Source organism: Equus caballus, chromosome X (assembly GCF_041296265.1).
Source record: "Equus caballus isolate H_3958 breed thoroughbred chromosome X, TB-T2T, whole genome shotgun sequence".
Taxonomy (NCBI): domain Eukaryota; kingdom Metazoa; phylum Chordata; class Mammalia; order Perissodactyla; family Equidae; genus Equus; species Equus caballus.
In genome coordinates this window covers 108248486-108272538 of record NC_091715.1, presented here as the reverse complement: position 1 = coordinate 108272538, position 24053 = coordinate 108248486, and the positions used below count along the sequence as shown (strand labels likewise).

The 24053-nt window shown below is 41.2% G+C and overlaps 1 protein-coding gene and 1 non-coding gene across 6 annotated transcripts in view; both read right to left on the bottom strand.

The window, feature by feature from the left end:
• Positions 1 to 24053, bottom strand: part of TMEM164 (transmembrane protein 164) — a 257355-nt gene that overhangs the window by 194788 nt on the left and 38514 nt on the right. The window lies entirely within an intron of this gene.
• Positions 6138 to 6235, bottom strand: MIR652 (microRNA mir-652). Its single transcript, NR_033110.1, has one exon. It is a non-coding gene; the product is annotated as a microRNA mir-652 (primary transcript).

The window sequence follows — 24053 nt, the reverse complement described above, 5'->3', positions numbered from 1 at the left end:
AGAAGTTATCCTTTTGTAAAAGATATTGACATTTATAAGGGAAATTTCCGTTTGTAAGGGTGTCCCCCTCTCTGCCTGCACCAGGAAGAGGAGGATGACTCAATCTCTAGAAACTCTTATCATTGGAGAAGGCATGGACTTAGATCTTCTGCATAACCACCATACCCTTGTTTACTGTGCTTTTCCTGGAAACCTCCCATCATTGCCCCCTACATCTTCTTTTGTCTTTGGCTGGAGATGATATTTAAGGTGGTGACTTGGGCCATTTTGGGGAGTTACTCAGTTTTCCTGGGTATTTCCCGTGTATATAGGAGGTATACATGTTATCAAACTTCTGTTTTTCTCCTGTTAATCTTTTAATTTTCTTTTGTCTCAGCAAAGAACCTAGAAGGGTAGAGGGAAATTATTTTTCCTCCCCTACAACACAAATAGCACAACTTATTGCTTTAACTTGCTTGTCTCCGATGACCAAAGATGCTGAACTATTTTCTAACATGTTTTTTGGCTATATTTCTTCTTTTGGGATGTGACCATCTGTGGCCTTTGCCTATTTTTCCACTGGTATGTTCTTTTTCTTATTGAGTTGTAAGAGCTATTTATGTTTTAACAACATTTAATACTGACTATTTGACATTCATTGCAAATGTTTTTCCCAGGTTGTCATTGTTGTAGCTCTGCCTATGGTAGTTTTTGATGTACAGAAGCTTTTTTTTTATCTTTACGTAATCAGACGTACTTGTCATTTCCTTTATGGCTTCTGTCTTTGATGTCATGCTTTGAAAGTCTTTTACAAAAGAGTCATCTATTGTTTTCCTAATATTTTCATAATTTTATTTTTAAAAATTTAAATCTCCACTATCTAGAAATTGTATCATTGCTAATCCTATTCACTCTTCCAGAATGGTCTTCTCACCTTTCCTCTTCTGGCTAATTCTTATTTACCTTTCAAATACAAAACAAAGCATCATTTTCTCCAGGAACCCTTCAGTTTAATGGCCATCCTCTATCCTCCCATTAATTCCTTCTGTTTGCCTCTTTCTGAGAAATTACAACAGTTTGTCAGTATAAGGAGTTTACAAAGAGCCTTCCCTCAAGAATTGAGGCAAAATGGAAATAAGAGTACCTACTAAGAGTTAGGCTTTAAAATCAACATATAACACATTAATAAAGTTGTAAGGTCATCCTAAAGCCAAACTGTTCCCAGACTTGAAAGACCAGATTTCAACGTGCTTGAATTATACCTAAAAAAACCATGGGTTTGGTCAACCATTGAGGTATAGAACAAAGAGCGTCACAAAGGCATATTTGGCAGAATCCACACCCAAGCACTACCTAGGAGCCAGAAAACCTTAGCTCATAAAAATCAAGTTTTCTTGTCCCATTAGCAAACTGATCCCTATTAAGAGGATGGAAGCATCACTAAGTGGTTAAGAGTGTGGGCTTTAGAGTCAAGACAGACTTGGGTCCACATGCTGGTCCTGCCACTCACCAGCACTGTGACCTTGAGCAAGAGATTGAAGGCATTTTCATCTCTAAAATAGGGATAAAAATAGTACCTATGTAATTCACAAGGTTTTGAAGAGGATCAAATGAGATAAAGCAAGCAAAGCGCTTGGCACAATGCCTAGCACATAGCTAACACTCAATACACAGTAGCTATAATTATTCTGATCTTAATAGAAAATCCATTCCTACTGTGAGCTACATCAGCAACAGCTCATATGAAACTTTCAATTCATCTAACTTCACTTGTTCTAATTCCACACTTGCATAATAAGATTCTGATATATTATTTGACTTCCCTTTTCCAGCTACTTACAAGAAGAATACTTAACCAATCTAGGCTCAGTTTCCTCATCTATAGACAGGGATTACAATAGTACTATCTTATTGGGTAGATGTGAGGATGAAATGCTTGAAGTGCTTGGTTCAGTGCCTCGCACACTGTGAGGAATAAAATAAGTATGAGCTATTGATAGCATCATCCTTCTAGGATGCCCTTTCTCTTCTCCTCTCATCGCAAATTCTATCTAAGCCCGTGGCAAGCTCCATTTCCTCCACAAAGCCTTCTCCAATAACTCCAGACAACACTTCTCCTTTTTTTGCAACAGCCTATAGAACACAGGTGCTTAGATTTTATTTACTTGGGATATTAAATGCCTCTCTGTTGTTACACAGTGCTATAGGAGATTGAGAGCTAGGATCTGATTATCAATCTTTCCCTACTTACAAATCCTAAATTTGCATTGGTGAGACATTTTATAAAGTCCAAAGTCATTTGCAGGGTAATCAAGGCCCTCAACAATGTGGCCCCTGGATGCCTTGCCCGTTTTATTTCCCACGATGCCTCAGGTTTTCACTCGGAACCTCAGTTTCCACATTTCTAAAATGGAAAGAATAAAGTACTTGCCTCCAATATCTTAACGTCAACTGTTATTTCTATGCAGATGCCAAATGCTTTCTGGATATTTCCATCTGGATGTCACACAGGTACCTCAGACCAACATGCCTAAATCTGAATTTGTCACTGTCTTTCCCTAACCTCTTCTCTCTCTACCTGCGCCCTCAAAAGATAGGAGAGAAGAGACAGCCCTTCCATACAGCAGAATTCCAACTGATAAAGGTAGAAGGAATGAGAGAAACAGAAAATCACCATTAGACAAACACTGCAGCAATAACTGTTGCAGTCAAAAATCACTGATAGATGCTATGATTAGTAATTAGTATTATCATTTTGCAAGCAAGATAATTGTTAATTACAAAGGGAAAAGAGTAACTTAACAGCAGAGAGATCTGCCAGATACCACCTTAACTGACCGATCAAGGTTAATATCACCAGTAATAAGTCATATCATATCATCACGTACCTTCTGATACGATGCACCAAGAAGGATACAACATCACTTCTGTGGTATTTGTGCCCAGTTGCTCAAATCTAATCATGAAATTGCCCAAATCTAATCATGAAAAAACATCAGATAGGTCCAAATTAGGGACATTCTAGAAAGTAACTGACCAATCCTCTTTAAAATTGTCAAGGTAATAAAAGACTGAGGAATTGTCATGAATTGGAGACCAAGAAGACACGACAACTAAAAGCAATGTGGGATCCTGGAACAGAAAAAGGACATTTCTGGAAAACCTGGTGAAATTGGAATAAAGCCTATAGTTTAGTTCATAGCACCAATGCTAATTTCTCAGTTTTAATAATTTTACCATGATTATGCAAGATGTTAACATTAGAGGAAGTTGAGTGAAGGGTATACGCGAATTCTCTGTAGTATCTTCACAACTTTCTGTAAGTCGAAAATCATTTTAAAATATAAAGCTAAAAAAAGTACTGTTATCCAATCACGTAGCCTATCTTCAGACCTCAGAGCTATGTTTGCTGCCTCCCCTCTTTCTCAGCCCCTACATGCAGTCAGTCCCCAAGTCCTATCATCCTGACACTTTTAACCTTTGCAGTATATCTCGAATCCATCCTCATTATCTTTTTCCCACCTCAGTCCCTATCCTTTCCTTAAAGGACTAGAATAGTTTCCTAACTTATCTGCAGTTCTCCAGTCTCTCCCCTTCCTCACTCTAGTCCCTACAGTATTGTCACATTCCTATTCTTAAAATAGAGCCCTGATCATGTTACAGTCTTCCTTAAAAATTTCAGATGACAGATTCAAGACAATCCCTATCAGAATCTCGGCTGACTTCTTTGTAGAAACTGACGAGCTCATTCTAAAATTCTTATGGAACTGCAAGGGACTCCAAATAGCCAAACGAATCTTGAAAAGAAGAACAAGTAGGAGGACTCACGCCACCTGATTTCAAAACTTACTACAAAGCAAGAGTAATAAAGACAGTGTGCTACTGGCATAAGGATAGATATATAGACTAATGGAAGAGAACTGAAGCCCAAAAATAAACCCTCAAAAGTGATTTTCAACAAAGATGCCATGACCATTCACGGGAAAGGAGGAGTCTCTTCAGCAAATCATGTAGGGACAACCGGATTTCCACGTGCATAAGAATGAAGTCTGTAACCCTAGCTCACAACCATATATAAAAATTAACTCAAAATCACTCAAAGACCTAAATGTAAAACCAAAAACTATAAAACTCACAAAAGTAAACCAAGTGGTAAATCTTCATGACCCCAGATTTGGCAATGGATTCTTAGATGTGACAACAAAAGCACGGGCAACAAAAGAAAAAACAAAAGAAAAAATAGGTAAACTGGACTTGACCAAAATCAAAAGCTTCTGTGCTTCAAAGGACACTATCAAGAAAGTAAAAGGACAACCTAAAGAAGGGGAGAAAATGTTTGCAAATCCTATCTCTGATAAGGGTCTAGTATCCAGAATACATAAACAGCTCTTAAAGCTCAAAAATAAAAAGATAAATACCCAGTTAAAAAGTAGGCTAAGAGGGCTGGCCTGGTGGTGTAGTGGTTATGTTCACACACTCTGCTTTGGTTGCCTGGGGTTCGCAGGTTTTGATCCCAGGCACCGACATAGCACCAAGTGTCAAGCCACACTGTGGCAGCACTCCACATAGAACAGGAAGATTGGCACAGATAGTTAGCTCAGCAACAATCTTCCTCAAGCAAAAAAAGGAAGATTGGCAACAGATGTTAGCTCAGGGCCAATCTTCCTCACAAAAAAAAAAAAAAAAAAAGAATAAAAAAGTGGGCTAGGGATCTGAATAGACATTTCTCCAAAGAAGACATACAAATGGCCAATATGCACATGAAAAGGTATTCAACATCATTAGTCATTAGGGAAATAAATGTAAATCAAATCCACCATGAACTACCACTTCACACCCAAATGCCAGGCGAAAATCAATAAGACAATCACAAATGTTCATGATGATGTGGAGAAACTGGAAACCTCACACACTATTGGTAGGGATGTAAAATGGTGCTGCAACATTAGAAGAGAGTCTGGCAGGTCCTCAAAAGGTTAAACACACAGTTATCATACGACGCAGCCATTCCACTCCTGTGGATATATCCACAGGAGACATGTCCACAGAAAAACTTATACCTGGATGTTCACAGCAGCATCATTTATAGTCAGAAGGTGGAAATACCCCAAATACTCATCAATGGACAACTGGATAAACAAACATGGCATATCCATACAATGGAATATTACTTGGCTATACAAAGGAACGAAGTACGGATACATGCTACAAAATGGATGAACCTTAAAAATGCTATACTAAGTGAAAGAAGCCAGTCAAAAATGCCATATATTATATGACTCCATTTTGTGAAATGTCCAACAGAGGCAAATGCATAGAGACAGAAATCAGGTTAGTGGCTGCTTAGAGCAAGGGAGGTAGGGGAAGGACAGGCAGGGGAGTGACAGCTAAATGGTTTCGAGTTTCTTTTTGAGGTGATGAAAATGTTCTAAACTGACTGTGGTGGTAGCTGCACATACCTGTGGCTATACTAAAACCACTGATTGAACACTTTAAATGGGCGAATTGCACATGAAGTGAATTTTACCTCAATAAACTATTTCAAAAAAAAAAACAAACTTCAGATCGCTCCTTATTGCTTGTTGAATAAAGTCCTAACTCCTTAATTTGGCACTCAAGTCCCTCCCTTCTCCATCATCATTTGACCCCCACCCAGCATTATCGCTCACTGCTCTTTTTCACATGCCTTTCTATCAAACCAAAATGAATTATTCACCCTTCCCACATACCCCATGCAGTTTCCCATCTTTGTCTCCCCTTTTGCTGTTCCTTTCCCCTAGAACTCTCTCTGCACAACTTATCTTTACGTGTTTATATCCTGCTCCTCTCATAAGGCCCAGTTCAAATGCTCCCTCCTATGCAAATCTTTCCATGTTCTTCAACCCTTACATAGTAAGCCCTCACAAAATTATTTACTGAAAGAATGAGGGTAAGTAGTTCTCCCATACAATGGCTGCCACTGCCAGAGAATAATGCTCCCAAGGCCACAACTGCACTTCTTTCTTCCTTTCCTAGTCATAGAAGCTGTTCACTGCTTCAGCCCCCTTATTAAGTCCCTGAGAATGATTCCAAACTGCTACTCTCTACCTCTCCCAAAACCCTGTCCTCGACAAAGAAAGCATTGACATTACATTATGCCAGGGCTGCCGAGTACAGTTGTGTAGGTTGTGCACTGCACAACCCTAGTGGCGCCATTCAATTATAGTCTATGTGAATGGCACCCTCTCCTAGGGTTGTGCAGTGCATAGCCATTCGTGGCAGCCCTGCTTGGAAACATCACTAGAATTTGGGAACAAACCCAAAAAGAGCACTCAGTGAGAGAATCATTGTAACTATTTTGCTGTTAACTATATTTGCTATTTCCAAATCTTATCAAGAAGATTAACAAGAAACTCAGAAGAATAACATGGTCATAGCACACAAACAGTGTTTGCATGGGATTAGAAAACAAGAACATCCAAGAGAGAAATTGTCACTGATGTTGCTCCAGCAGTAGTGAGAGAAAAGGATACACATCCTGGTGAATACAAAGATGTGATGTACTGTTAAAAAAAAAAAAAAAGAAAAGAAAGAACAGGCCCCAAATGGCCTCTACTACAGCAAACCAAGACTTAATTACACTTTTAGCCCCTCCCAGGAACATGACCTTTATACAAGTCAACATGAAACTTCCTGAGTTGCAGTGGTGAGGTAATCTGCACACAGAACCCCTGCCATTTCCTTCCCCCTAATATAAGATGACTCGGCCTGAAATAATCCTCTCTTTGCTGTTGTTACTAACGCCCTCGTCCCACCCTCCTTCCTATAAAAACCTTCCACTTTTCACAACCCCTCAGAGTATCGCTCCACTTACTAGAGGAGACGCTGCCCAAATCATGAATCACTTAATAAAGCCAATTAGATCTTCAAATCTACTTGGCTGAATTTCGTCTTTTTAACAGTATCTACATGGTCTCTTTCATGAGACCCTTCAACTCCGTTAGGTTCCAATTTTAGGTTATCAGACAAGCCTCTGTTTGCTTTGGCTTCAGGAACCTTGCTATCAGGAAGGGTATGGCCTGGCTGACACAGTGTTTTGTCTCTATACAGGTCTCTCTCTCATCATTCATCCACCTTGTGGTTTGTCAAGAACTCTTTTTTGTAAGGTTGGGGAGTGTGAAACCAACATCCCTGAGTAAGTTGATAAAAATCAGGTTCTGAATCCACAAACCAAGTTGCAGCCTCCCTCTGACTACCAGCTCTAAAGTGCAAGCAATCCTCTCCAAAAGGACTGGAGACATTGGCTGTGAAGACAGGTGAGCTGGTAGCAGAGTCCAAATATGCTAGATAATAGGTTTGTTCCTTCTTTTGTTCCCTTCCAGTTCAGTTCAGCCTCCCACTTTCATATTTGCTCTACCCGGCATATTTCATTCCACTTCCATCTTCTCCAGAGATTTCCCGGATAACGCATTCAAATTGATCATTCCTTTTTCTGAACTCCATTTGTACTTAACTGGTACTATACACTTATTGCTCGGTTAGCCTCCCACTGTCGTTAATAATAATAATAATGGCAAGAACTATTCTTTATTGTGTGCTTACTATGCGCCTTACATGTATTGTTTCATGTATTCCTAACAATCCCATGAGATAAGCGCTATTCCGAACCCCACCCCACCTCCATTTACACATAAGAAAACTATGAGCTACCAAAAGCTTAAGTAACTTGTCTCAGATCACAAAACTAATAAGTCAAAGAATCGCCTTGAATCCAGAACTGTCTGATTCCAAAGATCGTGTTTGTAGCCAATACTCCCTTTTGTCTCCCTCATACGATAATTTGTCTTTTGAAGAGCTTCCTCTGCCTCCACTCCCCAAAGTGTCTAACACAGTGTCAGACACATAAAAGTTTCCAAGGAAACATGTGCAAGTGTGACCCTGCTCCCTGGCCAGACTCCAGCCCAGGACACAAGCTGGAAGAGAAGGGAAAAGGAGCAATGAGCACAGAGAGGCTTGACCTTTCAGGGAGCCACAGGAGTCCTCCTCCTCTGACCCATTTAAGAGAGGATCACGCTGCTGCCTTGATCTCAATCCCAGAAAAATATTTAGAACAGGATGACCTGGTTGTCTTAAAAATCTTCCAGACAACTCTGAAGGAACAGAGCCTAGGTCAACCCGTGGAGGGATGGACGGTATCCAGTTCTCTGCAGGAAGGGGACCAACTGTGTCAGGGTCACAGCCATGTGGGCCAGCACATGTTTTCAGAACTCTGCCGCCGAGGAGCTATGTGACTATGGTCAAAGATTTGGGGGCAGACACAGGAGGGGATCACGAGTATTTTTAAAGAAGAGAGGGGTTTTTTTTTTAAATTTCTTTAAGACTCTGTTTTCTTGTCTTTAAAAATGGGAAATAAGAATACCTATCACTTGCAGTGCTGCTAAGCTATAAAATGAGAATGTGAAAAAAGTACCTATCACCTAGTGCCTGAATCAGCCTGTCCTGCTGGCTGGCAGATTACCCTAACTCTCAGCAGGCCATTTTGTCAGATGAAAATTCTGGTGGGAAAGAAGATGAAAACTGCCGTCAAGAATAAAGGCTGAGGGTTAGTCTGCTTCCAATCTCCTTACCCACACCTCTGTATCAGAAAATTGAGGAAGGGGACTCATCCACTATTTTGGAAGTGACGCATGTAAACTCTGTTCTTTTCCTCACAACACTCATCACCATTTCTAATTTTACAATAGCTGTGTTTTTTTAAATGTCAATCTTCCCTGCTAGACTGTAAGCTCCGGAGGACAGTGGCTGTGTGCTGGTCCTTATGCTAGATCCAGAAACTAATGCAGTACCTGGAACATACAAGATGTTTATCAGATATTTGCTGAATGAATAAATGAAACAGATGTCTCCATGGTATAGGGATAGACTTGGTTATCTAATCAAAAGTCACTTTAAAATACTCAAGCCTTCTTTATGCATATAGTGCCTCTCAAGATTTCCAAGAAACTGGTAATGGTGGTTTGTTTCCAGGGAGAAGGAAGAGTAGATTAGGGGTCAGATGCCAGAGGGAATCACACATGCTATTCTATTCCTTTCAAATTGTTTGGTTTTTTTAAATAACAACGAATCAAACATAAAATCTGAAGAGCTAACATGCTTACAGTGGTTATCTCTGGGAAATCAACTTCTAGGGGACTTTTATTTGCTATGTGTCATATTCTCATGATGTTTCAGGTTTGGATCATGTGTTGCTTTTATGTTAGAAAAACACACTAAAAAGGCAATTTCACAAGGAATAAAAATATAGTGCCTAACTCTGCTAACCACCTGGCGTATGAGAAGGGAGTTGGCTAGAAGTTGGGTCAAGTTCAAAAACCCATAAAGTTCTGTCCAAACTGTACTAAAGAAAGTGAAACTGCTGTCCCTCCCCACAGATAAGCTCCTTCCTTCAAGCAACTGGAAAGATTTATTTTAATCCCTGAGACTGCCTCAAGCCACTAGTACAGCCTAGACACCAAGCCAGCTAGATAACTAGATATTTTTCTGAACGGACGGTGCCTCTCTTTTGTATGTGACAGCAATGACGGGTCAGTCACAGTGGGCCTCTTTAACTCATCAAACGTTACTGGTCCCATCTCCTAGGCAGGAAAAACTAAGGTACAGAAAAGTTGATCATACTTTCCTCACCTGTCTCAAACAGCCCAGAATGAAGCTGTTTGGCTTTGCTACTAAAACTCAATGATTCTTACTACTGAATGCACATTAGAATCACCTACGCAGTTTATTTATAATAAAATAGCAATTCCTGGGGCCCACTCCTCAAGACCCTGACTCAGCTGGTCGGGGCTGGGGCCTGGGCAGTAGTATTTCAGAGAGTTCCAGGTGATTTCAATGTAGAGCCCACAATGCTACCCACTCCTGACTACCCCACTATCCATAGAGAAAGAGCCCTTAGGTACTATTCTTAAAACTCTTCTTTAAGCACTATATTCCCCTCAAAAAAAGGCAAGCTGAAGAAGCCTGTAACCAAGACAACAAGCTGGGAGCACAAAGAGATAGGTCTTCTGTGATTTGAAACAAAGGAAGCAGAAGAGGAAAAGGAGAGGAGTCTAAAAGCAGGCACTGAGAAATGGACAGGAAACTAGGGAACAAAGGCCTGGTGTGTGAGAGCACCTGAATGCCAGCCCTTAGAACTCCTGCTCCATCATCCAAACTGGGTACCCCGACACAGATGCCCTCAAGACAGACAGCAACCCTGAATTAGCAAATCCAATACTTAAAAACATGCTTTCTTCTTAAACTTCTAAAAAACATGGGAATGTCTGCTTTTGTAGAGGTTACAAAGCATTTTCTTTTCCTCCAAGCCCTCTCGCTTCCCCACCTACACCTGATCCTATCATAAAGCAGAATGACAATGAATGTGAAACCCACATGTGCTTGGACTTTTAAAAAGTGCTCTTCCTCCGTATGTGCTCTGACCCTGGAGCTCAGGTTTTGTTCCCAGCCAGAGAAGCACTGAGATGGATGAAAGGGCTGGGGACGCTGCAAATTGAAAGCCACGAAGTTGGCCTTTTGTTCTCTTTTTCAGGCAGGGGCTATTCTGGAAAGCAGACATCAAAAGAAAAATTCAGCCTGTGATGAGCTGAAATTGGACAAAATGTGATGAGGCATACATGAAAAAAAATGAAAGAAAGAAAAGAAAAGGGCCTTTCTTTATCAGAAGGGACTCTGTTCTGAAAACTGCCTCAAATTACAGCACTTTCCACATTTGGTTCACTCCAGGAAGCTTTGCATTGTACCTAGAACCAAAACGTTTTTTGCCCCATGTTATGAGGAGAAATTGAGGCAGATGCAAATGGCCCAGAAGTGGGTAGTTTGGTAGTGACAAGGGTGAAGGAAATACATGACTTCAAGAATAGCTCTTCTAGGCTCATTCCATTTCTGTCAGTCCAGGCAGATGTGAGTTTATTCAGAGTGACATTAAAGAGCAAAACTGCCATGGAGCAAACTACTGGTAGTTTGAGGGAATACAAAGGTATACATTACCTTTTCTTCAAGGGACGCGATGAATAGCTTTCCTTTATTATTCATTATGATATTGGCCCACCAATCTCTGAGGACTTTGGGTGGCCCAATGGAAGGATGCTTGGCTCTCACAAGCCTTTGAGGTTGGCTTTTGGGCTTATGCTGTTTTTAATTAGCCACCTGCTGGATATTTTCTTCATCACAGGGAGAAATAACCAGCCTGATGTGGGACTCCTGGAGTAGGTCCTACTAGAAGTGGAGAAATGAGCTATGCCGTCCTCTCAAGCCAGTCACATACCTTCCACAAGAATCTAACCCTGGGTCACAGGCTTACACCCGGAAAAGCACTGGTTAACCTTCCTCTCCAGTGGCCTTTCTCCTAAATGCCTTTGAACATTACTTAAGTGACCCCATTAGGCTGGGTCCTTCAATTCAGTCCTACGGCAGATTCTATTCTGAGCAGAAGAAACCCACAGGAGTCATAACGAGAAGTGCAAATAACATCAAGCAACAGGTATTTAAGGTACTATGTAATTTTTAATAGCTGGGGCAAGGCCCCAAACCAAAAGGCCTTAAGGCTCCTCCTAGCTCTATAGGAACTACATAAAACTAACAACAACATTTATCAAACCACATGCTTACCAATTAAATGCTTGATGGTATAAAAAATTCTAAATGATATTACCACCACACCAGCAGAGTGATTTCAGCAAATCGCATAATCAAGAAATACCCACTGAGCATTCAGTCATGTTCTACACTCTCTACACATGTGGAATCCTAGAATAACGAAAAGCTATCTGTTATGTCTCAATTCTGTACGCAGTGCCTAGGGTAAGCTGTACTCCCTTAGCTCTCCTCCAGGCCCAGCACTAATGAAGCAAACCTAAATTACAGAATGCACTTTCTGCATTACTTCACCCTCCTGTTTCCCCCAATAGATTACCACTAGTGACCCTGGTCAAGTGATTTGAGACTGTCCCAAATATCCACAGAAAGACAAGATGTTTCACCGCATGCAGACTATTTATAGAATGTATACCTCTGGAAGAAACCACAATAGCCTGGGAGTCAGAAGCCTAGGCTCTGATCCCAGAACAGCTGCTAACTAAAGTAGGGACCCAGGCAAAAAACTTGTGAAGGGGAGTAGAATTTGTCACCCGAAAATATGTCTCTGTAGCACACGGATTATTTTAGGCTGGTTATTTGTAAGAAACAGCAGACATGGGAGAAGCTCTGAAAATCAAGTTGAAGCTACCTTTGTAAAAGACTTACATTTGTAGGGGGGTCTCCCTCACTGTACCAGGAAGAGAAAGACGACTCAACCTCTAGAAACTCTTACCCATAGAGAAAGCAACTACTTAAATCTTCTGCATGACAACCATACCCTTGTTTACTGTGCTTCTCCTGGATACGTCCCATAACTGACTCCTCCACACTCAACATTTTCTTTTGTCTTTCACTGAAGATGGTATTTAAGGTGGTGGCCTTGGCCATTTTGGCTAGTTACTCAGTTTTTCTGGGTCTCTCCCCTACATACAGGAGGTATACATTTTATTAAACTTTTGTTTGATTTTCTCCTGTTAATCTGTCTCATGTCAATTTGATTATTAGACCAGCCAGAAGAACCTATCAGGGTAGAGGAGACATTTTTCCTTCCTGACACTTGCCCTCTCTAAATGTCAGAGCCCACATCTGTAAAAGAGAGTTGGACCAGATTGGTGCTTCTCTGCATGGTTTAGCAGCCCACGGGTATGTCTCATCAGGTGAGAGAGGTGAGGCAAGTGATTTATTATGAATAATAGTTAAAGTACTGAAGTTTGCAAATTATTTGCACATATATTCATTTGTACATTATCCCTCTGATGATTCACTCTCTCACTTGCATTCTGATATGCTTTCTTGAGTCAGGGAGCAAAGGTGAGTTACAGACACAGCAGTTGGGAATTCTGCATAACCCAAATATTATCTTCTTATTGATCCACCCCTCAGCTTAGTCTGTTAAGTATACAAAGACCATCCATCATGGGCATAGCAGCTACAAAATGGCTGAGAATGCCTGGACTAGAACATTCATTCACTTGCCATATAGTTATTAAGAAACTGCTACCCACCAAAAGCTAAGTGCTGGGGATAGCACAGCTGAGTAAAACAGACATGGTCTTTACTTTTGTGGAGTATTCAGGCTCGCAAGAGGGAAGAGAAATGACATAAGACACAAATTACACTATAATAAAAACTGCGATCAGAGTTTTGAGAGCCTATAACAGAGCCACCAATTGGTCGGTAGGCAGGGGGAGGAGCTTCCAGACAGAGGGAAGAGCATGGGTAAAGGTTTAATGGCCTAGAGGTTACAAAGAATTCAAAGTAGCTCCTTTTGCCTTGATAATATAGTGACGGGGGAAACATGGCAAGAAATCATGCTGGAGAGGGGAGCAGAACCCACATCACATAAGGCCTAGGAAGCCATGTGAAGGAGTTTAAATTGTTCCCTCCAACAATAAATCCCTATGATTCTGCTCAAAGAGCGAAGCTGGGATGTGTGCCTAGGATCACAGGTCTGAAACCCTGGTGTTTTTCGCCTAAAAACACTATTTGGAATCCTAGTTAGGGGCTAGGGGGTGGGGGACTGTACATACTTCCATTCTACTTTAGATTAAACAAGCTTTTGCCAGCTGGTCTGGGAACCTGACCCCCAAGAATATTGTGTCCATGGGAAAATAGAATCTGAGTTCTAAACAGACTTCCAAAGAAACTTATGAAACAAAACCCATTCCACCGATGTTGGGGAACGCCTGGAAAGAAATTAATACAAGGCCCTGCTTTACTCCATAGAGCCAGTATTTGAAAAAAAAGACTGAACACTATAACCACCATCTTAAAATAAACACAATATCCTCATTTTGATTAGTAGGGTTATATTTAGGTACAACCATTGAGTGGTATCATGTAGTGCCTATTTATATATTTAAACTACCACAAAACCCCAAATATGTTGGAGATGACTTGCTATTTTCACTCTAAATAAAGACAACGCAGGAGTGGTGAAGAGGGTGGTCTCTTTAGAAGGAAACATGGATGCAAACCAAGACTGTAACTTACAATCTTCCTGTGTCCTGACCCAATCAACTCTCAATTACCCAGGCAGTAATTCTACAGATATTTGAATGCTAAGTGCCATCTAATTTTGCATGGTGGTATCTCCATTTTTCTTCACTTTCCTTTCAACAGAGGATCCTTACCTGTTTGCATTCCGATAAACATCCTCTGACACCTGGAATGCCCCACTTTCCCCACTCACTCATTTGGTCTACTCATTGTGAGGGAAATGGAAGTGTCGGGAAAATTTCCCAGAAACACCCTCCAAATCCCATCAGGTCATTTTACAGAGTTGAGTGTGCATACATATCACCTGGAGAGGAGTGGGTTAAAATTTACATCCCCAGGTCAATTTCCCTCCCCCATATCTAGATTCAAGAGGTCTGGGGTAGGGCCCAGCAACCAGCATTTTTAGCAAGCACCTAATGTGACTCGGATGCAACGAGCTCAACAACCAAACTTTGAAAAACCCCACTGTAGATATTTTAGTTAGCTGAATCCAAAATCCTGAACTGAGAATAATGGTTGCCAATCAGAAAGCTGTGTGGTTCCGATGTGGAACACTGACGGGGTAAAATAGATGGGAGAGAAAAACACAGCATCCTAGTCAACTTGCCTCCAACTGTATTTTAGTTTTTTAAACTCCCATATTTTTACTTCAATCAAGCAGATGGCACTGCCTTTTCAGCAATCTCCTACTGGCACCAGAAAAGAAATTCAACAGGGACCATTTAGAAGGAAGGTATAAAAGTGGAAGGAGAAATAATGTTCATTTGTTTGGCCCTGCCCCAATTTCTTTCAGCCTCCTTACCTCTTCTGCTAGTTGGTTTCCATTTCTGGAACTCAGTGCTGCTGTGGCAAGGAAGAGAGGCCAAGGTAGGGCCACCTTCTATTATTCACATTAATGCTTTCCTCTATTACATGAAAAATCAAGAGTTGACTGGAAAGAGGAATAAACGAAAGGCAAATATTCTACTGAGGGGTTAAATAGGATAAAGAAGGCCCCCTGTTGGATGAAACTTGTGAGGCGATAAATGAACATTCAGGATCCCTGCCTCTTTTCATTCTCACTGTTTGCCAGGAACACAGATTTAAAGCCCATAACGTCAGCACTGAACTTGAGAGAAATAATCAGGTGTCTGTGTTTTTCCACTGTTCCCCATAATACCCAGAACAATCTTCAGCACTAAATGTTAACCATAAATGTTAAGAAACTGTTGTCGATTCAGTCCAAAAGTCTACAGTTGTAAAGGTAGGGGCCCAGATCTGGTCTGACAATGCATTTTATTTTATTGTGGTAAGAACAGTTAACATGAGATCTACCCTCTTAACAAATTTTCTAAGTGTACAATACCGTATTGTTAACTACAGGCACAATGTTGTACAGCAGATCTCTAGAACATGTTCATCTTGTATAATTGAAATTTTATGCCCACTGAATAGCAATTTCCTAGCCCCTGGTAATTCCTCCCTCCCAGCCCCTAGTAACCACCATTCTACTCTCTGATTCTACAAGTTTGACTATTTAAATACCTCATATAAGTGGAATCATGCAGTATTTGTCCATCTGTGACTGGCTTATTCCACTTAGCATAATATCCTCAAGGTTCATCCATGTCATCACATATGACAGGATATCCTCCTTTTTTAAGGCTGAATAATGTTCCATTGTATGTATATACATTTTCTTTATCCATTCATCCATCGATGGACATTTAGGTTGTTTCTACATCTTGGCTATTGTGAATAGTGTTGCAATGAACATTGGGGTGCTAACATCTCTTTGAGATCCTGATTTCAATTATTTTGAATAAATACCCAGAAGTGGGATAGCTGGATCATATGTTAGTTCTATTTTTAATGTTTTGAGGAATCCCCGTAATGTTTTCCTTGCCAGCTGCACCATTTTGCATCCCCATCAACATTATATAAGGACTCTAATTTATCTACATCCTCACCAACACATCTTTCTTTTTTCACTATTCTCAAAAAAAAAAAAAAAGACAAGTAGTAGTCTGACAATTTTTATTGCAAGAAAACAGTCCTACTTAAGCTGGCTCAGGAAAAGGGAGGTTTATGGTACGGAAGCAGGTGTCCCATCAGAGTCCTAGTGCAGGACATATCTCAGCCTTGGCAGAACTAGAGGATGGTTCTGGGTTCAAGGGGGTTGTGTGGAAGAGCCGCTCTGTCTCTCAGGGCACCTCCACTCCTCTCTTACTGACTTCCTCTGTTTACTCATGGTTTCTATCTACCCATAACACCATCTTGGACGTGGCCTGACATGATTGCTCCCCTCCCCATCATCTTTTGGCTCTTAACCCTGCTGCAAACTGCCTTATTTACTCTCTCAGCTTCCTAATTCTAATTTCCTAGGAGAGGAAGATGAATGGCCCAGCTCATCTTGTCAAGCCCATGTTGTTCACCAGGTGATGGATGGGCTGTTTGGGGGACAGGTGGCCACTCTTAGTCCAATCAACCCTAGCCAGGGAAGCAGGGTCCTTAGCACAGTTCATGGCTGCTGCCCCCAGCACAGCTGGCACATCTGTGAAAGGGATATGGACCAGAAGGTATATACATGTACAAGCCTGATGCTTAGCATGTAACTTGAAAGATAATGACATGTCCCCTCACAAGCTTCCAACACTCATATTCTTACCTTCTTAATTAAGAAAAAAAGTGGCCGGCCCGTTGGCCAGCGGTCAAGTTCGCATGTTCCGCTTTTCGGCGGCCCGGGGTTCGCTGGCTCGGATCCCGGGTGCAGACATGGCACCGCTTGGCACGCCATGCTGTGGTAGGTGTCTCACGTATAAAGTAGAGGAAGACAGGCACGATGTTAGCTCAGGGCCAGGCTTCCTCAGCAAAAAAGAGGAGGACTGGCAGTAGTTAGCTCAGGGCTAATCTTCCTCAAAAAAAAAAAAGAAAAAAAGACAGCATCTGACCCCAACCCAAACGTCTTAGCCCTCTACGTCTACTAAACTAACTTCTTTAAACCAGTAAAAGAATGCAAATATGTTGTGTCACAGGGAAAAAAAGACCATGCTGCCAAGTCCCTGAGGTAGAGAGGCAAGGAGAAGAGAGCAGGAGATAGACAATTCCTGATAAATTGACACCACTGACCTTTAGCCCATCTCTCAGCAGGCCTTCAGTCAGTTTGCTTTACACCCTATGATCATCTTATCTTCCTCTAGGTTTCTGCGAGCGCAATGTGAGGTCAGTGTTCAATGTTAACTAGAACAAGGCAAGCAGCGTCACAAACCGACAGATGGCAATTGAGAGCTTATCATTCTTGGATTATTTCATTCCCTAGAGTGGTACATGCCAGGGAGGGAAGCATGCTATTTTGACAGCCACCTAATAATGGCTGTCAGACACTTCTACTACTTCTTGGCTAAACCTTCCCCTAGATAACCTTCTTTTCTCCTATCAATTTCCAGTTGCAACAATAGTAAATGCCACACCTGATAAAGTCAATAGGAGCTTTGCTGGTGACAAGCGCCTGGACAGAGGAGAAAACAAAGCAACACTGAGAACCCACACATCAGAACAAGAAAACCTGGTGGTAGACATCTCGCAAAATGAGTAACAGATGAAGAGGAATTAAAAGGTCACATTGCCTTGAAAACAATGTTTCTCAAACTCAGAGCAGTGCCTACTAGAGTTGAAGGGATTCCAGACAGGGTTTCAAAGACCAGAGCTGCAAACTCTAAAGACAAGTGAAAGAATACGATATGCAGTCTTATCTCGCAATCATCCCTGAGTAGCTTAATTTAACTGTTTTCCTGTAACTCTTAACAATATTGATTGCTTTTCATCTTATTCCAGGTAAGTAAGTTATGGTAGCTCTGGAGGGGGGAGAAGACAAAACGGTGATCTGTTTTTGGCACCCAACAGTGGTTATCAACCTTTTGGTCCCATGTGCCATCTATCATCCCTTCTTCAAAATAGCCCTTAAAAATCCCTTACACTTCTTTCACATGAGGGCTATTATGTCGCTGTTAAAAGGAATGAAGTAGTGCTATATGCATTGGCATCCAAATATATTTTCAAGTGAAAAAAGTTTCAGAGTATAAGGAATCATCCCATTTTTGTAAAAAAAAGGAATGAAGTAGTGCTATATGCATTGGCATCCAAATATATTTTCAAGTGAAAAAAGTTTCAGAGTATAAGGAATCATCCCATTTTTGTAAAAAAAAGGAATGAAGTAGTGCTATATGCATTGGCATCCAAATATATTTTCAAGTGAAAAAAGTTTCAGAGTATAAGGAATCATCCCATTTTTGTAAAAAAAGAATGTGTAAAGAAAAGGAACAAATGCTAGCTGTTAATAATGATTATCCCCAGTAGATGGGATTATGGAGGATTTTCACTTTCTATTTTTGCCATTCCTCAATTGCTTAAATTTTTCTTACAAAATATTTTTTGCAGTCAAGAAAAGGATTTTTTTTTTGAGGAAGATTAGCCATGAGCTAACTGCTGCCAATCCTCCTCTTTTTGCTGAGGAAGCCTGGCCCTGAGCTCACATCCGTGCACATCTTCCTCTACTTTATATGTGGGACGCCTACCACAGCATGGCGTGCCAAACAGTGCCACATCCACACCCGGGATCTGAACCGGTGAACCCCAGGCTGCCAAAGCAGAACGTGGTCACTAAACCACTGCGCCACCATGCCGGTCCCAAGAAAAGGATATTTTTAACCCCCACCAGTTCATCAATAAGTGGTTCCAACAAAACTTTAGTTTTCACTTCCAATTTGAATAGGTTTTAGAGAGGCCGGAGAGTAGAAAGTAACAAAGAAGCGTCTCTGGGGTTAGAAGAAAATCGTTCACTGTTCATGGTAGTCAGTACTCAGTAAGTAAATCCTGCAGGTAGGACAGAAGGCAGTGCGGCACAGAGGTCAAACGCAGGGGCTCTGGAGTCCTGGTTCGAGTCTCAGCCTACCACTAACTTGTGCTAAGGTTCCTCCTATGTTGACTGATCTTATGTATTAAACCCTTGGAACATGTCTAGCATATGATGTGCTCGAAAAGTGGTAGCTATTCTTACTTTTAATGGGGGTGCCAAAGTGTTAGAATTGAAAATAATTTCCACTTACTTTTATTTATAATGTCTGCAATTTAATTTAAAATGCTTTCAGCATAGACACTGTGATACATTTGTGTGTATGTTAGTTTTATTCTATACTGTAGGGCAGTTAGTTAACATGCAGTGGTGTGCTAGAAGCCCAATAGCACTAGCTAGCAAGAGTTGATTGTGCGTGTCCCTTCCCGACTCCTTTGTTACTTTAGTGAGGACAGACTGGCTGCTTGAAATGGACCATGGAAATTGGCAAATGATATAAATCAGTACTTTAAACATTTACCAGCACACCACTGTTAACATTTGAGGAATTCCAATTGAGAATACATACTTCAGGGGTGATTAGTTAGCAATTGGAATCGCTAATCAAAGCCCACAATCAAGAACTCAACAACAAAAAGACAAACATTTTTAGTTTAAAAAATGGGCAAAGGACTTGAACAGACATTTCTCCAAAGAAGATATACAAATAGCCAATGAGCACATAAAAAGATGCTCAACCTTAGTCATCAAAGAAATGCAAAACAAAACCACAATGAGATACCACTTGACACCTACCAGGATGGCCGTAATTTTAAAAATGGAAATAAGTGCTGGAGAGGATGTGGAGATATTGAAACCCTCGTCCATTACTGGTGGGAAGATAAAATGGCTCAGGCGTTGTGGAACAATTCTGCAGTTCTTCAAAAAGCTAAACATAGAATTACTATCTGACCCAGCAATTCACTCTTGGGTATATACCCAAAAGAATTAAAAACAGAGACTCAGATATTTGTACATCAATGTTCACAGCAGCGTTATTCACAATATCTAAAAAGTAGAAGCCACCCAATTGTCTATCAATGGATGAATGGATAAACAAAATGTGGTATATACGTACAATGGAATATCATTCAGCCTTAAAAAGGAATGAAGTACTGGGGCGGGCCTGGTGGCCAAGTGGTTAAGTTCCCACGCTCCGCTTCGGCGGCCCAGGGTTTCGCCAGTTCAGATCCTGGGCACACACCTAGCACCACTCATCAAGCCATGCTGAGGCGGCATCCCACATGCCACAACTAGAAGGACCCACAACTAGAATATACAACTATGTACTGGGGGGCTTTGGGGAGAAGAAGAAAAAAATAAATAAAATCTTTTTTAAAAAAGGAATGAAGTACAGATACGTGCTAGAACATGGGTGAACCTTGAAAACATTGTGCTAAGTGAAATAAGCCAGACATAAAAGGACAAATATTTTATGAGTTCACTTCCAAGGGGTACATTCATAGAGACAGAAAGTAGAACAGTGGTTCCCAGGGGCTAGGGGAGGAGGAAATGGGGAGTTATTGCTTAATGCTTAACGGATACAGAGTTTCTATTTGGGGTGATGAAAAACTCTTGCAAATAGTGATGATGGTTGCAGAACACTGTGAATTAGTGCCACTAAATTGTACACTTAAAATGGTTAAAATGGCAAATTTTGTTATATATATTTTACCAAAATTTTAAAAAAGAATAATGTAATATACCAAAAACCATTGAATTGTACACTTTAAATGGGTTAATTGTATGGTATATGAATTATATCTCAATAAAGCTGTTTGCTTTTTTCCTTTAAAAAAACCCCACAAGGCCAGACCCATGGCTGAGTGGTGCAGGTTCCACGTGACCCGCATCAGCAGCTGGGTTCAAGGGTTCAGATCCCATGTGTGTACCTACTCCACTCATCAGCCATACTGTGGAGGCATCCCACATACAAAATAGAGAAAGACTGGCACAGATGTTAGCTCAGGGCCAATCTTCCTCACCAAAAAAAAAAAACCCACAAGCAAATCATGGGGAAATTTTGGTGGTGATGGAAGCATTCTCTCTCTTGATTACGGTATATACATTTGTCAAAATGTATATATGCAATATACAGTCACGGAACTGTATCCTAAAAAGGGTGAATTTTACTGTATGTAAAATATACATTAATTTTTTTAAATGGAAAAAAAAGCCACACTCAAATGCTTTAGCTATGAAATCCTTCAGATGGTTTGTTAATTAGAACAATGAATACTAAACATGATATTTCAGAGCCAGCCCTGATAGCCTAGCAGTTAGTATAGCATGCTCTGCTTTGGTGGCCCAGGTTCAGTTCCTAGGCACAGAACCACACCACTTGTCTTTCAGAAGCCATACTGTGGCAGTGGCAAGAACTAAAAGAACTTACAACTATACAAAACTATCTACTGGGGCTTTGAGGGGATAGCAAAAAGGAGGAAGATTGGCACAGATGTTAGCATAGGGCGAATCTTCCCCTGCAAAAAAAAAAAAAGAAAGGAAGAAAGAAATGCTATTTCATTGGGGAACTTCTTGGTGTTCAAGATAGGTGGATCAGTTAGAAATATTATTCAGGCACTCTCACCTTCGCATGAATTGGATGTAAGACTCTGGTTGGCCCAACATCCCTCATCCCTTTGGAAGGGCACCTTTGGCTCAGGAATCCCAACAAATCTTATGTTCAGACACTTAACAGAAGATTCAGGTGTGTCCTTTCATTAGAAGGTAAGCTGAATCCTACCACTAGAATATTGCCACGTCTACCTCCAGTGAACCTTTCACACAAGATAGCGGTTGGAAAGAATAAGGGATGGAATATCTCTGGACATACGGATCAGGCTTTATGACTGTTTTGTGCCTAATTACTAAATGTTTGTGGCTGAATTTGGTTTGAATTGCTTTCACTGTAATATACTTATCATGGGGAGGAAACCTATCGCCCTCACCTACCTCTAACTATTGGAGATCAGTGATACCCACCCAAATAGAGGCTAAGAACTGTGGACAACCAAATTGGTCAATTACAACAAATATGTTTTAGGACTTCTATACAAACAGGGGTGTGTCTGATCTGAGAATTCACATGAAGTAAAATCAAAACCGAAGAAACAAAAAATGATCTCCTTTCCCATTTTGGCTGTATGGCTAGCAAGGGTGAGGAGATGGGAGCTGTTCATATTTGTTGCTTATTTACAAGATAATACTATTAAATGGATCTGTTTCACGGAAAGATTTCCCACTTAATCTGTTGCTCGCCTGGGTGTTTTACCCAAAGGGTCAGAGTCAAACTTCATAATATGGATCCAGGAAAACCAATGGCACTTAGCAGTGGCATCTCTTTAAATCAAGCTGAAAGTTAGGAGCCAAATATCAGTTTCGGGTGTGTCCTCCAGCCTCAGAGGCAATGGGATGAGTTGCTGCGAAGCCTCAGGACCTGAGCCCAAGCAATAGGTAACCTCAGAGGGTGGGTGAGCGTAGGAGGAAGGCGGTTCAGCCAGCAAGAGAAGGCAAAGGCCAGCAGAGGGAAGCAAGCAAGGAGTTCATCCAGCTCTTCTTCTTTTTTTTAAAATCTTATTACCCTGTATTGTCATCATCAAAAGTGACTGTACACAACTTCTTCAAATAAAGTAGGGAAAAGCTGCTGGGAACCCGCCTACTAACCAAACTAACAGAGTTGCTGCTACAGCACTGAGGTCTTAGTCTCTGGGGGCCTAGATCAAGGGAGACCACGACACTGGTTCCATTTCCCTGAGTATTTTATAAAGCACCATATCCAGTCGTTTCACTCAAAGGAGGTTGTATCCTGTAAAACAGGTAAACTGCTTGAAGCAAATCTAATACCTTAAAATTAAGTTTTAACAACCAAGAAACTTGAAGGCTAGAATTCACACTACCACAGGATTTTTTCTAAGAGGCTCTCCATGGAATTCCTCACTTTTGCAACGTGCCCTTCTGCACTTAAAGTAGGATTTAACGTATAGATTTGTATCACAAGTGATTTTCAAGAATATATCTCTTCTCATTCTTACAAAAGAAATAGCAACAGAGATGAGTAAATTTGAAGGAGAGAACATGGGTAGCTCTCCCGGGGGGTCCTCTTAACATTTAATTTTGATATCTATGAATATATGTCCGAGCTGGTTGCAATGATCCAGCCCTGTTCTTGTTTGCAAGAGTCACTTGTTAGGACAGCAGACTCAGAAACTCCCTCAGCCTTGCCCAGGGATTTCAATGTTGGTGCTACACATCCCTCCCCTCTGAGCCACCCGTGACCCCTCATCCACACACCACACGCGTCCCTCTCAGAAACTCTGGCCCGGTTAGTACAGAAAATCAAAATCTAGACTCACTGAATCCCCAGAACACAACTCTTCTAAGTGAAAGCTAGTCAGTTTTCTACGGAGGGTGATAGTATTACTGATTTCCAGTGTTATTTCTGAAGATTAAGAGATCACCTGGAAAGCTTTCCTTAAAGCCAGGCCAAGAGAGCATCTCAACAGGTCTCCCCACCATGACCCCTGAGTATGGAATGCAATTTCCCTGACTCAAAAACAATATCCCCTAGCCACCCACCCACTCACCTGCAGAGCGGAGAGGCCATTTTCCCAGGAACTTACTCGTGAAAAGGCCAGGAGGAAGCACTGTCATCAGTATCTGCCCCCACCCCACCTCCGGCCTGCAGACAGGGCAGAAACCTCTCAGAGAAGTGGCAATTACCTTAGGCTTCCTCAGCAAAGGCAGCGCTAGAGCGTTCCTCAGTCATCTGATACCTAGGAACCCTCTTTCCATCAAGAAAATCTTTCTTATTAAATCCGTCACACGCACTGTCTCTTACTCTGAGGCTATGTGGCTTCAGGAAGGCAAAAGCAAGCATGCTGAGGGATGGGGAAAAAGGACATTGGATCAATAGGCTGAAACTTGAGGTTATTATAAACATAAATGGACTGCCTTAATAATAGTAACAACGACCTTTTATTGAGACCTTACTAGGTCCCAGGAACTGTACTGTACACACAGTGCCTATTCCTTACAACAACCATGCAAGGTAGGCATTATTACCCCAATTTCACAGACAGGTAAACTGAAGTTCAAA